Here is a 14611-nt window from a genome sequence, read left to right as displayed (position 1 = left end):
GCATGGTAACTGTCAGTTTGTCAGACAGGATGTATGCACAGATGCACCCAAAGCATGATGCTGGGACTAGGTGTGTGGGAGTGAAAGCTGAGGACTCTGCTCTGCTGAGGTGTGTGTGTGTGTGTGTGTGTGTTGTCTGTGTGTTGTGTAGTGTGTCTGGTGTATGTGTGGGTGGTTTGTATATGTGGTTGTGGTGTATATGTGTGTGTATGTTATACTTGTGTATTGTGGATGTCTGGTGTGTGTGTGTGGTGTGTGTGTGTGTCGTGTATGTAGTGTGTATATGTGTGTGCTGTGTGTATAGTGCGTATGGTATGTGTGTGTAATGTTTGTAGTATGTGTGTGGTGTGTGCATCATGTGTGTGATGTTTTGTGTAGTGTTTGTTGTGTGTGTGCAACTGTATGTGTGGTGTGGTGTGTGTTATGTGTATGGTGTGTGTGGTGTGTGTGTGTGTGGTGTGTGTGTTTGTACAGGGCTCAGGGCTGATAGGAGGCCATCAGTGCCCATTCAGGTCTCCCACATCTGTGGGCCTGGCCACTGTCCTCTGCAGCTGGTGCTGCTGCAGGACGGGCGCTTCGCTTCGCTGCTGTGCTGCCACACACGCTGCTTTTCTGGGTGTCTTGGGGGAGTGTTGGGGTGCTGATTTCCAGTCTCACTCTAAAGAGCACTGTTGAGTGGTAGCTTTGTAAACGCAGGCACTCCTGACCACTGTGTGTGACCTCCTCCTTGTGGGAAGATGCATGTACTATGATCTGCTGCCTTTCACTAAAATGCCAAGTATGCAGAGTGGTGAATTGAGCGTAACTGCTGGTGTTCTCCTGGCCCCTCATGGAACTCAGATGCCACTTCTCTCATTGCTTTCCCCAGCCACCCCATCCCCTGGAAGTCCCAGCTGCCTTTGCTTCCTTTCTCCATCAGGTAGTTTGCTCTTTCCTAGCTGCATTGACAATAAGCTTTAACAAGTCAGGCTACTTTTGTGCCATGGAAAACTTGTACTTAGATATTGGTTATCATCTTCACTAGGTTCCGAGGTTAGGGATAAAAAGATATCCTACTTTATATAAGTCCCCCTACCCCTTGACAGTCATGCTTTATAGCTCCAGTTGGACTGGAATTTGAAATCTTTTGAAATCCTCCTGCCTCAGCATCCCAAGTGCTAGGAGTGTGTACCACTGCTTCCAGCCGTAACTGGATCTTTAATCTTTACACTCCTCAATTTTAATCTCTGGCCAGAATCTTGCATGGCCAGGAGTAGAAGGAGCTGAAGAGAGGCTGACAGGGGTGAGAGTGTATGCTGAGGATACTTGTGCAGGAGCCAAATGTTGTTTTCACATCATACTTGAAGGTGCTTGGTATCAGATTCACAAAGAGAATTGTGAATCAGCGTTGCTTCTCTTGTGAACATTCTTGTTGGACTTACTTTAAAAAGAGACAAGGAATGCAGACAGGCCTTAGTTTGTAGAGTTCTCCAGAAATGTAGAAATGTAGGTGAAATGTAGAGTGTGCCTTGGAATGCAGAAACAATGTGTTTCCCAAGCCAGCTGCCTTATGGGAGGGCCTGGGGTTTGACTGAGAGATCCCACACAGCTTCAACCACACAAGGACCCGCACCCACACACATGTGAACATTCATGCATACATACAAACATGCCTAGTACATGTACATACATATGAAAAGAAGGAAAAGCCAGGCATAGTGGCATATTTATAATCCTAACACTGGGGAAGGGATGCCTGAATCTCAATGGCCAACTAGTCTTGCTGATTGTGAGCTCTGGGTTCAATGACAGACCCTGCCTCAAAAAATAAGGTGGAGAGCAATAGAGGAAGCATCAAGCTATGGCCTCTCCATGTGTGTAAACACATGTGCATAGATATATGAACATGTGTACAATACATATACAAATAAATAAGGATAAAAAGAAATTTGCTACAACAGCCTATTTTTTTATATATAATTGATTTCAATTATTCATTTGTTCAAGACCTTTTGGTTAGCTGTTGTGTGCTGGCTGAGGCATCCAAAAAAAAAAAACAAAAACAAATATATACCTGCCCCAAGACCTGATGTACTGTAAGTGAGAGCTGCATGCTACAGAGACTAGTAAACAAACAAACCAAACCAAAACACAACAACCCATAATACATTATGAAACGGGCAACAAGAGGTTTGAAACATCCACTAAACCAAGCTGTGTTATGAAAGCTATGTCTTAGCTTTACTTGAGGGCTTTGACAGGGGTGTAAGTGCTTGAGTTACATTTTGTGGAATGGGTGGGAATCTGGTAGATAGCAGGAGGAGGGCATTCTTGGGGCACAGAGCGCTGGCATAGGGAGTGCTGCTGAGGCAGGGAGACAGCAAGGCACTTTCCGGGGTGAGCAGCCTATGTGCACATGGTTGGATTGCAGGGTGGAGTCACAAGGAAAGGGCCTTGAGGGAGAGCGTGGCTGTGACTCTGTCCATCTGGGTATGCCATAATGGTGGATGTGACCTCTGTCCCAGGGGTTAAGAAAGAGAGATGTGCTCAGATTTGCATTTTGTAGAGACCCTGTATAAACATCACAAGAACACAAATCAGAGGACTCCAGTAGTGTCTAAATTTGGATTTGGGAGATATGGCATGCAGGCCATTACAGTCTTCATCTAAAGAAAGGTAGAGCGTAAGGCCTGGGCTGATGGTATGGTGTCAAGAGTAACACATACAGGATGGATCATCAGGCTTAAGAGAAGCACTTCTTGACTGAGCTGAGTCAGTGTGAAGAGCAGGGGAGAGGAGGTTGCCCCATGACTGCAGCTTAGGGGACAGAGAAGGGCAGTGCTGAGACTGCTGAGGACAAGGAAGACAGGCAGGTTGTTGAGGAAACAATGGCCCACATTACATTTGGTGAACCTGTGGTCTCACGGTCTGTGGAAAGAGTAGCTTCGCATTACAAATGACCTGATTTTCCACTTTACTTCTGCAGCTGTTCACTGTGTGCTGAAACGGTCTGTTAAGGTACCTCAGTTTTCTGCTCTCTAAAGTGGGGTGATCCTGAGTTGCAGGCTGCCCGTGAGAGGTGAAAGTGACAATTTATATGAATTTCTGGACACAAAGCTAGTTCTTCCTCTAAGAGTAGACTATTATTAACACAGTGTCTTCAGGTACAACTGGAGCCCAGGATAAAGGCTGGAAACACAGACTTCACAATCAAGACAACGAAAGAGAGCAGAACTGGCCAGGGGCACGGATACTGTAGTCTCACTCCCTCAGAAGTATTTGTTGAGAGTGGTTGTGTGGAAGAGGATACAGAATTAGTCTTCGGCCATAGGATCTTAGTGTCTGTTGTGCAGGATGGCACTGGAACCAAGGCGTTCTAAAGAGAGGATGTGGACAAATCAAATCTAGATTTGTGTGTGTGTATGTGTGAACGTATAATAAAACAAAGACAGGAAGGAATATAAGATGTTTTACAAATTGATCATCAGTTCTACCAAGATTTAGAATGTTCTCAGCATTCTAAGGGTACTCTCTTGCCCCTTAGTCTCTGCAGCTATATTCTGACTTTCCATACTGCCTCTCTTAGTTCTGCCTGATTTGGTAATTGATAGCTATGAAATCATATGCTTTGCTTTTTTTGTGCAACTCAATGCATGTTAAAGAGATTAATTCGTATTGTATGTACCAGCCATTCATTCCAATGGCAGTATTTAATTCCATTGCATGAATGTCATTTAGCCATTTTACCATCCATGAATTTGGGGTCTTTGTGTAATGAACAGTACTTCTCTGGACACCATAATACACATCTGTAGGATGTAGCCTAGAGGTGGAGTTACTGCATCAAGGACATGTGTGTATCAATTCTAGTAGCTTCTTCCACTTGCCTGTTTAAAAGGGCTGTGTCGGTTTATTCTCCCTTCAGCAATGCATATGGGATTCAGTTGTTCCAGTCCTATGTTGTGCTTCTGGCCATCTGATGATTATAGAGGTCTAGTCTTTGAGATTTTCTTTTTTTTTTTTTTTGTATGGTTTATGAATTTGATACCTTTTCACATATGTTTTTGCTATTGCTTGCTCTATTTTTATAATGAGCCCGCTGAAGTATTTGTCACTTTTCCTATTGGTCTTTCTTCCTCTCGAAGCACCACTATTAAACAAGAGAAATACTGAGGGCCTGCCAAGAACTGGAATTATAGCAGAGCAGCAGCTATGCCTTACATCCTCTTGAAGTTTAGGATTTTGAATGACTGGCTATGCATAGAAGGAGTGAGATACTAGACAGTGGGAGTCAGGAAACACTTTACATAGATGTGAACCTATTTATAAATGCTGTCAAGGGGGAGTGCTTAGAGAGGGACAGTTAAGAATTTTAAAGAAAAGATTCAGAATCCTGGAATGGCCACTGTGCTTTGATCTTAGGGACAGAACTTGTGCTATTACACTTATTACTCGGCTTTCAGAGAGCTCTCTGAAAAACATAGATCTGGGATCTTGGCCCTGTCAATGATGTAGGTTTGTCTTGTTACACAAGTTTGAGAAGCCAACTGTGGACCATGGTGTTTTGGAAGAAAGCTGTAAGGTTGGGTACCAGTAGCCAATGGCATTTTGGCCAAGGAACACATTAAATAACAAGAAAGGAAAATGAGAGAAGACAAAGGAGTAATAAGATTGAGGAGGGTAATAAAATAATTAAGAATTTAAGACCTTAGAAATTTCTCTTTACAGTTCTTTGTAAAATGGAAATTTCAATGGATGCTAGATGGACTTAAAATGATTTTAAGGCAACAAATAAAAAAATAACCCAAAGGCTGTAAGATTGTACAGGGGGAAAACAAAGTACTGCCAACGACAAGGCAAACTGGCTATAAAGTCAAACTTTTAATTATTAAATTAAAATTTGACTTTACATTTTATTTTTTCAACAACTTTCTAAATTGTTACAGTATGAATGTGCTCCATGTTCTGCTTTTGGTCATAGAATAAGATAGTTGTAAATTGGATTGTTTTATATGCAACTGTTGAATTGTGAATGATCCAAGCCACCATCAATAGGAGTTCAGGTCTGCTCCTGGGTAGCTGTGAAGATTCAGTGAGGTGTGAGGGCAATGTGTAACATTCAGTCAATGGGGATAGGGCAGTAGGATGCTTACAGCATTTATTCTGAATGCTGTCATCTCTAGAGCTCAAACGACTACCCTAGTACTCACCAGCTATACTCCGGGAGAACTTAACTTGAGATACTTTTCTCCTCTCTAAAATTAGAGAAGGAACAATGCCTACCGGAATTGTTCCTGAGATATGTAAGAATGAAATACTTGGAATAGTACAAACTACACTGTGGTTACTCAATGAATGTTATCCTGAAACATAGCTTATATTGTCATATCCTCTGTTAAGAGCACATGCAATTTTAAACAGACTATTCAAGAATTTTGTTAAGTTACAATTCTTCTGAGCTTTCTTTAGTTAAAATCACTGGCCACTTAATTCTTTTGTGCATATAATGTGCTCTGTGCTGTAAAGTTATGCTTAAGACATGGCTTCTGCTGTCTGGAATGCTCAAGCTTTGGGATGGTATCCTATTTGGGGTGGTCTGTCTTCTTTGGGTAATACTTCCGCTATGCTGAGAAATAGCCAGGAAGCTAATTCAAAATAGATTTTTATCACAGGTGAAAGATATTAAGGTCAGAGGAGGCTGGTAACACACTTCATCTCGACACATCACTGAATATAATGTATTACTTCAGAAAGATACTGCTGCACTGCCCAGAGTTATGGGCAATAAAATGGACAGAATAGGCAGGTATGATATCAGATAATCGGCCATTTAAGGGATGATGCTAGTACCGGTTATCTGAATTGTATGTAACTGATTTAATATAGAGCTGATTTCCTCGCCTGAGAAACAGGCCAGGTGCCACCTTGCTGAGTTGTCAGGAAGGTTAAATCAACAAGCATTTGTAAAGATGCTTTATGAACTATAAGATGCTGTGCATTTGTGTAGCTTGGCATGATTTCTATGATCTTCTCTTTGTGTTGGTGAAGACTGATGGCTAGACAATGAACACTTATACTAATCTAATTGTAGTAGGATTACTAGGAACCATATTCTTTGTAGAGTAATCTCTGGTCTGATACTGGATGGTTAACTACCTGCAGAAATTAGACAAAAAAAAAAAGTCTGGAAGGTAGACTAGAGATTGGAAAGGTTGGTGGGCTGAGCTAAGGACACAGTTAACTGGTGCAGAACAGAATTGGGCCTGAGGTCATTCTGCAGCTCCCCAAGCCCTTCCTCTTTGTTCTTCACTTGAGAGGAAGTAGTTGACAACTCAGGCTTTGAAGTCAGACCTGAGCTGAGATTCCCCCTGGTTTTCTCTTTACTGGTCACAATTTACCAACACCTCTGAGCTTCAGTTTTCTCACTGCCAAAGGAGACTCAGTCACTTGCCTGATAAAGTTCTGAGTGTCAGAGATGATACTGTAAAGTCTCAACAAGTAGCTTCTTTCTCATGATTCCACATTGTCAGATTTCAAGGCAGACTGAATCCCACACCTGCTGAGCAGGAAGAAGGAGAGCCCAGGTATCAGCAACACTTTTACTGAGGGGATTCTGTGCCAGGCTCCAGTTCCAAACATTACATGTATATTGATCTCATTGGATCTCCCAAAGTCATAGATGCCCTCTGGTGCCAGTGATTCCCACTGAATTTCAGTCTGTAGCACCACTTGGGCAAGCCCACCAACAGGTTTGCAATCCTTGGTATTTGTGATGTGATCTCATTTCCTGTACTCCTGGATTACTTCTGCTCCTCCCCGTCGGTGCAGGCTTGTGGGGAGGGTGACGGAGGACTGCTTGTTAACAGGAGTTGGTTGTTCGACAGTGTATTTGCTGTAGAATCAGCATTCTTTTTGTTGAGTAGTGGATGAGAGCTGCACTCGTCGGATGCCCTACCCTTTTTCTTTTTAAATAGTATTTAAAATTTATTATTTGAAAATGTCATGCATGTATACAATGTACCTTAATCATCCCCATACCCACTCCCTCCCTCCAACCCATCCCAGGCCTTCTAACACATCTTCATCCCAGCTCAGTATACTCTTAACAGACAGCAACGAGCCGCTGAGCCCGATCGGTGTCCTGATGTGCAAACGTGTGTAGAGACTCACTGGGGGATGGACAGTGGCCATCTCCCAAAGAATACTCAGTCTAGCTCCCTGAGTCTTCACCTGCCAGGAGATCCTGTGGGCCTCAGCTTTCTGTTGCTGGGATCAGACAGGACAAGGGCCAACTTGAGGAAGAAAGGATTGTTTATTTTCAACTTCCAGGTCACAGTTCATCACTGAGGGAAGTCAGGGCAGGTGCTCAAGGTTGGCACTTGGGGGAGGTGAAGCACAGACTGTGGAGGAACATTGCTTTTTGCCTTGCTCAGCTTACTTTCTTATATAACTCAGGCCTACTTGCCCAGAGGTGTTACCTCCAACAGTGGGCTGGGCCTTCTCCCATCAAACATCAACCAAGAACCCCCCCCATCCTCTACCATGTGTTGCCAGATAATGGAGGCAAGTCTGTAACTTAGGATCCTCTTCCTACATGACTCCAGTCTGTGTGAGGCTGACAAAACAAAGTGAAACGAATCTCTCCCTTGACAAACCCCCAGCACAGCTGCTCAGGTAGGGGTGGAGCCTGGGAAGCCCCTCCTTACCCTATGCTGGAATTTTTACCTGACTTGATCTTTTACCGGTCTTGTGTAGGTAACTATGGCGGCTGTAAATTCATGTGTGTAACAGCCATGCCGTGCAACTTTTGAGTGTGTTATGAACTTTCACTGAACTCTGCTCTTTTGTTACAATGCAATAATTATACCTTTTTATGAAAACCATAGAGCCAGTCCTGGCAGCGTTTTCAGTTCTAATCTCTGCCCCTGACTCCCTGTTTGAGTGGTAGACTTGCACAGAGGACAAAGCCTTGGGCATAGCCTGCCATCTGTTTACATTTTAAGTCAATAGAATTCCTTGTTATTTATTATTTTCACATTTTAAAACAGTGATGACTCCCCGCAAGATGGATAATTGATCCCTTTGAGAGGGTGTTAGGATATTCACTCTTTACCTCACATTCATCTGCTCTTTGCTTTTATGCACTGCCTTTAATGAGGATAGGCTTATGCCATCTGTCTTGTCATTATTTTGCATCCGATGTCCACATATGTGTACTCAGAACACAGTCCCTTTAAGAACCACAAGCCATCAGCAAAAATAACCCAGAGCAGCTCAAGTTACTGCCAGGCTCCAAAGACTCTTCAGGGGGTCAGGTTGCTCATGTCCAGTCTCCACTGTAGGAGTGACAGAGAGCATTCTTTGTGCCAGCTGAGGCACTGTGTGTCGACTTGCACTCCTATGTCCCCACCATTTGCCAGGCTCCTCCACTGGACTTGTCTTTCTCTGGACTTGCCTCCTCCTTCAGTGTGGAAGATGTCCTGAGTGGGTTACTTAACTTGCTTTAATTGCAGCCTTGTTCTAGGACTTGAGCATAAGAACCATTCTTTTCTATAATCTGGGGTTTTGTATTATTTCAGTGAAAGCAAATGAGAACGATCAAAGCCCATGAAAACAAATGTCACTTATGCTCAAGGGGAGAGTGTGGTAGGTAGGGAGAAGAGGTCACATGAGGATGCAGCCTTGTCCCTGGACCCCAGAACCTGCTTCTCATGGCCTTTCTTCCAGAGAAATGGTTTTACTGACTGGATATAGCCAAGAGATCAAAGAAATAAGTATGCTCTAACATTCCATGAAGACCAACCAACCAAACAAACAGAATGAATTCCTTAAGTAGGTCCAGTGTTTCAGTTGTGGAGCAGCAGGGAGGTGTCGTAAGAGCCATTACATGCATGGCATGAAACAAAGACCCAGCAAGGGATTTACCCTCTAGGGCCTTGTCTCAAGGATGCAGCCTATCGACAAGTTGCAAAGGATGGAATTTGAACGGGTAGGTGTGTCTCTGAGTCACTGAGTTCTTCTATGTAGAAGGAAGGTGAGGACCGGAGAGGGTGGTTGCCTACCTCGAGGTTATCCAGCTGGCTGGAAGTAGATCTGAACATGCAGCCCCAGTGCAGAGCTCATTTCTCTGTCAGGAAAATACAGTCAAGAGTCAAGATGTCTCTGAGCACCGACTCTTACCTACTGATGGGAGTTGCACTGCATGGCACACCTGCTTCCTGAGGTATTACAGAGTGTGGCTGAGAGCACTTCTCAAAACCACCAATTTAATGTGTTATTAATTATGCATAAATGCACATGTATATGATGAGATCGGTGTATCGCACAATCTCTAATTAGGAGGGCAAAAAAATAAAATCTGGGTTCTTTTTTAGAATCATGACTCACGAGGCCATTTCTGTAGTGTACAGACAAGGGCTATAAGCTCAGGACAGTTAACCTGATGGCTTAGTAGACGGAAACTATCAGTCTTCCCTAAAGGATGGAGATGATAAAAATCTCAGCCAGTCTTGGAGTTGTCCTGTAGGTGATGTTATTGATAAAGGGGAAAGTAATTCATGAGTTAAAAATCATAGAACAAAAGTGAACTGTTACTACTGTTCAAATACTGTCAAGGGCTGGCAGTCCTTGTCCTTATAGTACCTGTGGTGTAACTAAGGAGGTAGATCATATACAAAAGAGCCGATTTAAACATTGTCTTGCATTGGTGACAGACAAAGATGTTACACTGCAGGTAATGAGTATAATGAACCCATGTGTCCTTTTACCAGAGTTTACAAATGGAAGTATAACCACCCTTAAAATAATTTTAAGCCTGAACTTTCCCTGCAGACATGTGCTCAGATTGGAAAGAGATATGCATGATGCTCTGCCTATTTGTAGGACATTGTTCTCGATAATAACACGGGGCTGGGAGTTAAATGCTATTTTTATGGCTCTCAGTTATACCATTTGCATTAATCTTTATGTGTCTCATTTATATCACTTAATCATTATTATAGAAGAGTCAGGAGTTGTAATTAAAGTAGTAGCTTCTGACAGATGGGAGGTCAAATGTTTCTTTCCTACAGAAAGCAGAGCTGAGCTAGGAACCTCCGAGCTGAGGTATCCTCCTGCTTTCTGTTTTCTTGCTGCTGTAGTCTGTGTGTTCATCTCATGTTGGTCCATCTCCTCTGTTCACAGTCTCATCCAGTCCAACATGGGCACCCCATCATGCCAGGGACCAAGAGCCTCAGTGAATTTCCAGCCTTAGACAGTGGGCCTTAATATGTAGTCACCTAAAGCAAGAGACTGTATTAACTTCGTAAAAATACAGTTTTTAAAGAACTCATTGGGAGGAGTTGAGCTGGGGCTCTGTCACATGACCCTCTGATGCTGTGCAGAGTTCTTGCTGGCCCTTTTAGAGCCACACTGTCTGATTTTGCTAACACAAGGGGCAACATTGAAAAGTCAGTGAAGAAACACATCCTGAGGGACACTGGCACTTGAATGCTTGTGAACATGTCTGATTTGGTGAGTAGGGGGAGTTCCAGGGACATAATGGGGCTCCACTTGTGTCAGAGTGGTAGCTTCACAGTGCCCTGGGGCTGTAATGCCAAATGTAAAATTCAGTTCCATAGTCATACCAGGTGGTTTCTATAGACAGACATCACAGGTCTATAGACATGTACTGTTGTGCTGATGTCTGATAAACATGTATGTTTGTATATGGGAGGTAAGAATTCTGTTGCTGGTAATCGTGGTGCACACCTTTAATATTGTAGCACTCAAGAGGCAGAGGCAGGCAAATCTCTGAGTTCAAAGCCAGCCGGGTCTACGTAGTGAATTCTAGGATAGCTGGGACTAAATAGACAGACCCTGTCTCAAAAAGAAAAAGAGGAAGAGAAAGAAGAAGAAGAAAAAGAAGGAAGAGGAAGAGAAAAGAAAGGCAGAAGAAAAGGAATTCTTCTGTTGCATGCTTATATTGTAGACACAGTCATTGCATCCCTGTATTAAGCATTCTCCATATGTGTCAGCTGTTATGGTAGTTGCATAACTTCTGATCACATTTTACCATCACTGTGCTTTGTAGATCAAGATTTCCAGGGGTTATAGCATTGCATAACGTCATAGTTAGCTTTCTATTGCTGTGATCAGAACAGCGTGATTCAAGGCAAGCTGGGGAGGAGAGGGTCAGTTTCTTTTACAGATCCATTACACAGGTCGTCAGAGAAGTCATGGCAGGAACTGAGCAGGACCAGGAACTGAGACAGCTGCTTAATGGTTTGCTTAGCTGCTTCCTTTACACCGTAGGGCCACCTGCCTACAGGGGGGCTTGGTCCCTCCCACATTAGCTACTGATTAAGAGCATGTCCCACAGGCTTACATACATATAGGCCAGTCTTATGGAGGCATTTTCTCTGAGGTGTCAGGTTGACTAGCCAACCAGGAATCCTATATAACAATTTGTGGTGGGGCCATATGAAGAGTTATAATGTCAGTTCAGAGCCCTGTCATTCCATCAACATCAGTTCCACAAATGTGCTATACTGTGCTGGAGGCTGGAGGAAAACCAGTGAGTTACAATAGCTTCTGACATCAGGAAGTTCGAAAGCAAACAGGCAGTTCAGATCTAATAGTTAATAATTACAACAGCGGGCGTGATTACTGACCCAAAACTCAATATGCGACAACCCAGAACCACTGACAGGCCTTTACAAAGTAGTTTCTATTTTGTGACGCCTGTTTGGGTGCTGCAGCCTTAGTGTGGAGGAGGTCAGAGGACAGTCTTCAGGAGTCTGTTCTCTCTTTTCACCGTGTGGGGACTAGAGATTGAACTCAGGTCTCAGGGTTGTTGGCAACATTTTTATCTGCTGCGCTGTCTTCTCATTGCACTGAGGAGTTTGGTGGAAGTGCCATAGTCAGATTTGTGATACATTAAGCTCACTCACTCTTGCTTCTGTACAGCGTGGTTTGGGAGGACTTAAGGATAATTGCTGTGTTTACCCAGAGAGAAACAGTGAAAGCTAAAACTGAGGTCACTGCTATGGAGTTAGAGAGAAGACAGACAAAAGGGAGAGGAAACTTGATTAGATTGACTTGTGTGGTGATTAAGTGTGAGAGTTCAGGCTGCGATGAGGTAACTCTCACTGATCACTTTTGCCACTGGAATGTTGGGCCTTATCACAGGAAGTGAGGTATGTGGGGAAGGGTGTATGTGTGTGTATATAAATGCGTGTGTGGGTGGGAGGGTATGTGTGCCCACTTGCATTCATTCATGAGTGTGTGTGTGTGTGTGTGTGTGTGTGCTTTAATAGGTATATTTCAGGTTGGAAAAAAGACAGTAATGTAATTGAATTCAGCCCATTAAATGTTCAGTAAGCAATCATATTTGCCATATTAAAAAGGCTGCTGTTAAATAATAAAATATTTCAAGGATAAAATTTAAAAAAACACTAAAAACAAAATTCCACTCAGGTCCTGAGGCCAGCAGGGACAACTAACCTGTGGTATAAATTGATGCCTGTCTTCGGTTAAGTGTGATAGGTTAAACTGGAACATATTTTTTCCATTTTCTGATATAGTTAAAACATCTAAAAAGATTTTGTAATAATTTTCCATCAGTGATATATAGGACTATAACTAGCCTTTTGTTGTGGTGACCAATATCAAGAGGAATACTTCTGAAGGAGGAGAAATTAATTTTGTTCCAAATCAGAGGGTTTTGGTCCTTCATTGCATGGAAGGTGTGGCAGAATAAAGGAACTGACATCATGGGGACTAGGAAGTGGGGGGAGGAATAACTACCAGCAGGTTTTCTCATTTGTTCCATCTAGACCCTCAGCTTATCAAATGATGTCATCCACTATCAAGACAGATCCCCTCCCAACAGCCAATTGTCTCTCGAAACTCCTCCTCAGAGGCACTCAGAACTGTGTTCTACTCATGTCCTATCTCGGCTAACCACTCCAAGATGAACTTAAATATGGCTTCTCAAGAAGGACTTATTCAGTGGGGCATAGTGGCACACGCCTTTAACCCCAACACTCGGGAAGCAGAGGCAGGTGGATCTCTGAGTTTGAGACCAGCCTGGTCTGCAAAGCAAGTCTAGGACAGCCAGGAAATCACATGGAGAAATTGAGTCTCAAAAAACAAAAACAAACAAACAAACAAACACAAACAAGAAAAAGAAAGAGAGAGAAGGATTTATTCCCTTCTGTTGCTTCTGTGCTATGCAAGTTTAAACCTCCTTCCTTGCCTTGAGTTCTATACAGATAGTTAGATAATCTGATGTTAGCTTAGAGAGCTAACAATTTCAGTAATTTTTAATTTGTTTCAAAAGATAAATTCAATTGCTTTTTAAATGCTAAATTGACATTTAAAACATTTAAGCTATACTTTGTTTTATTTATTTTTATTATATATATATATATTTACTAATTTTTATTTTGAGACAGAGTCTTTCTGTGTAGCCCTGCCTGGCCTGGAGCTCACTATGTAGACTGGGCTGGCCTCAGACTCACAGAGAACCTCCTGCCTCTGCCTCCTGAGTACTGGGTACATACCTCCATGCACAGCTGAAGACTTATTTATTTATTATTTTATGTGTAGGATTGTATGTATGTATACCTGTATGTATGTCTGTGCATTACTTGTGTTCCTGGTGCCCTTAGAAGTTAGAAAAGGGTGCCTGATCTTTTGAAACTGGAGTTATGGACAGTTGTGAACTGCCAGGTGGGTCCTGGGAATCGAACTTGAGCCATCTGGGAGAGTGCTCTAAACCACCAAATCACCTCCGCAGCTCCAGCTGTGTTTTTTTTAAGCTCTTAATGTCAATACATAGTGCATGAAATGATGGCACATAAAACCCATCCTGCTAGTGTAGTCTCTAATCTAGGGTAAGCAAGTTCTCTTTTCTAACAGGAACAAAATGTTTTGCTGGTACTAAGTTTATTTCCATAATCGATATGGAATTACTAAAACCAGGAATGATGATGGAAATTACTCATGGGACTCAGTCTTGCTCCCTGGATTGACAGCTGCAGTGTCTATGTGATTGGAAACAAGGCTTATGAGGAACTTGCCATTGGTAGACTTGTCCAACCATAGGCTAGCATGACTAAAGGCTATCATGTTTATTAAGTGCAGTCAAGCCTGGCTATTTCTGAGTACTTTAGCTCATTATTTAAAAGGCAAGAGCTTGTGTAAAACTAGTGACATAATTTTGGTTTCTGAGTCATTAATTTATAGAACATTCTCATTTTGAAAAGGGGGATATGCCTCCTTTGATTATTTTTTGACATTTCTTAATTTTTTTGTTTATTATAAGAAACAAACAATGGCATTTTGTGAAAGGAGATCCACCCTGTAGTTAGTTTGCTCCTTGGTCTCACATCATGTAATTAGTTGGTAGTGCTTGAGCTGTTTGCTAGAGCACTGAGCTATGGATGAATGAAATGATGATGGAGTGCACCTGCTTCTTCAACATTGCTTAGGGATACCCAACTAGGGGCACCAGCGAACATTTCTGTTTAGATTCTGAAAACTAGGCCACATACTGTTGACACATATGCAGAGGAGAGAAATTCAAGCACTCTGTGAAATCTTTGAACTAAAAATAATTTTCACCTGTATTTATAGCCTTGCTATCATA

At 42.6% G+C, this 14611-nt stretch overlaps 1 protein-coding gene across 11 annotated transcripts in view; it reads left to right on the top strand.

Annotated features, from left to right (window-relative positions):
* The window catches only part of Hivep2 (HIVEP zinc finger 2), a 192413-nt gene that overhangs the window by 39428 nt on the left and 138374 nt on the right, over positions 1-14611 (top strand). The gene's annotated exons all lie outside the window — the stretch shown is intronic.

Source organism: Meriones unguiculatus, chromosome 3, assembly GCF_030254825.1.
Source record: "Meriones unguiculatus strain TT.TT164.6M chromosome 3, Bangor_MerUng_6.1, whole genome shotgun sequence".
NCBI lineage: Eukaryota > Metazoa > Chordata > Mammalia > Rodentia > Muridae > Meriones > Meriones unguiculatus.
This window is presented reverse-complemented; position numbering and strand designations above follow the sequence as displayed.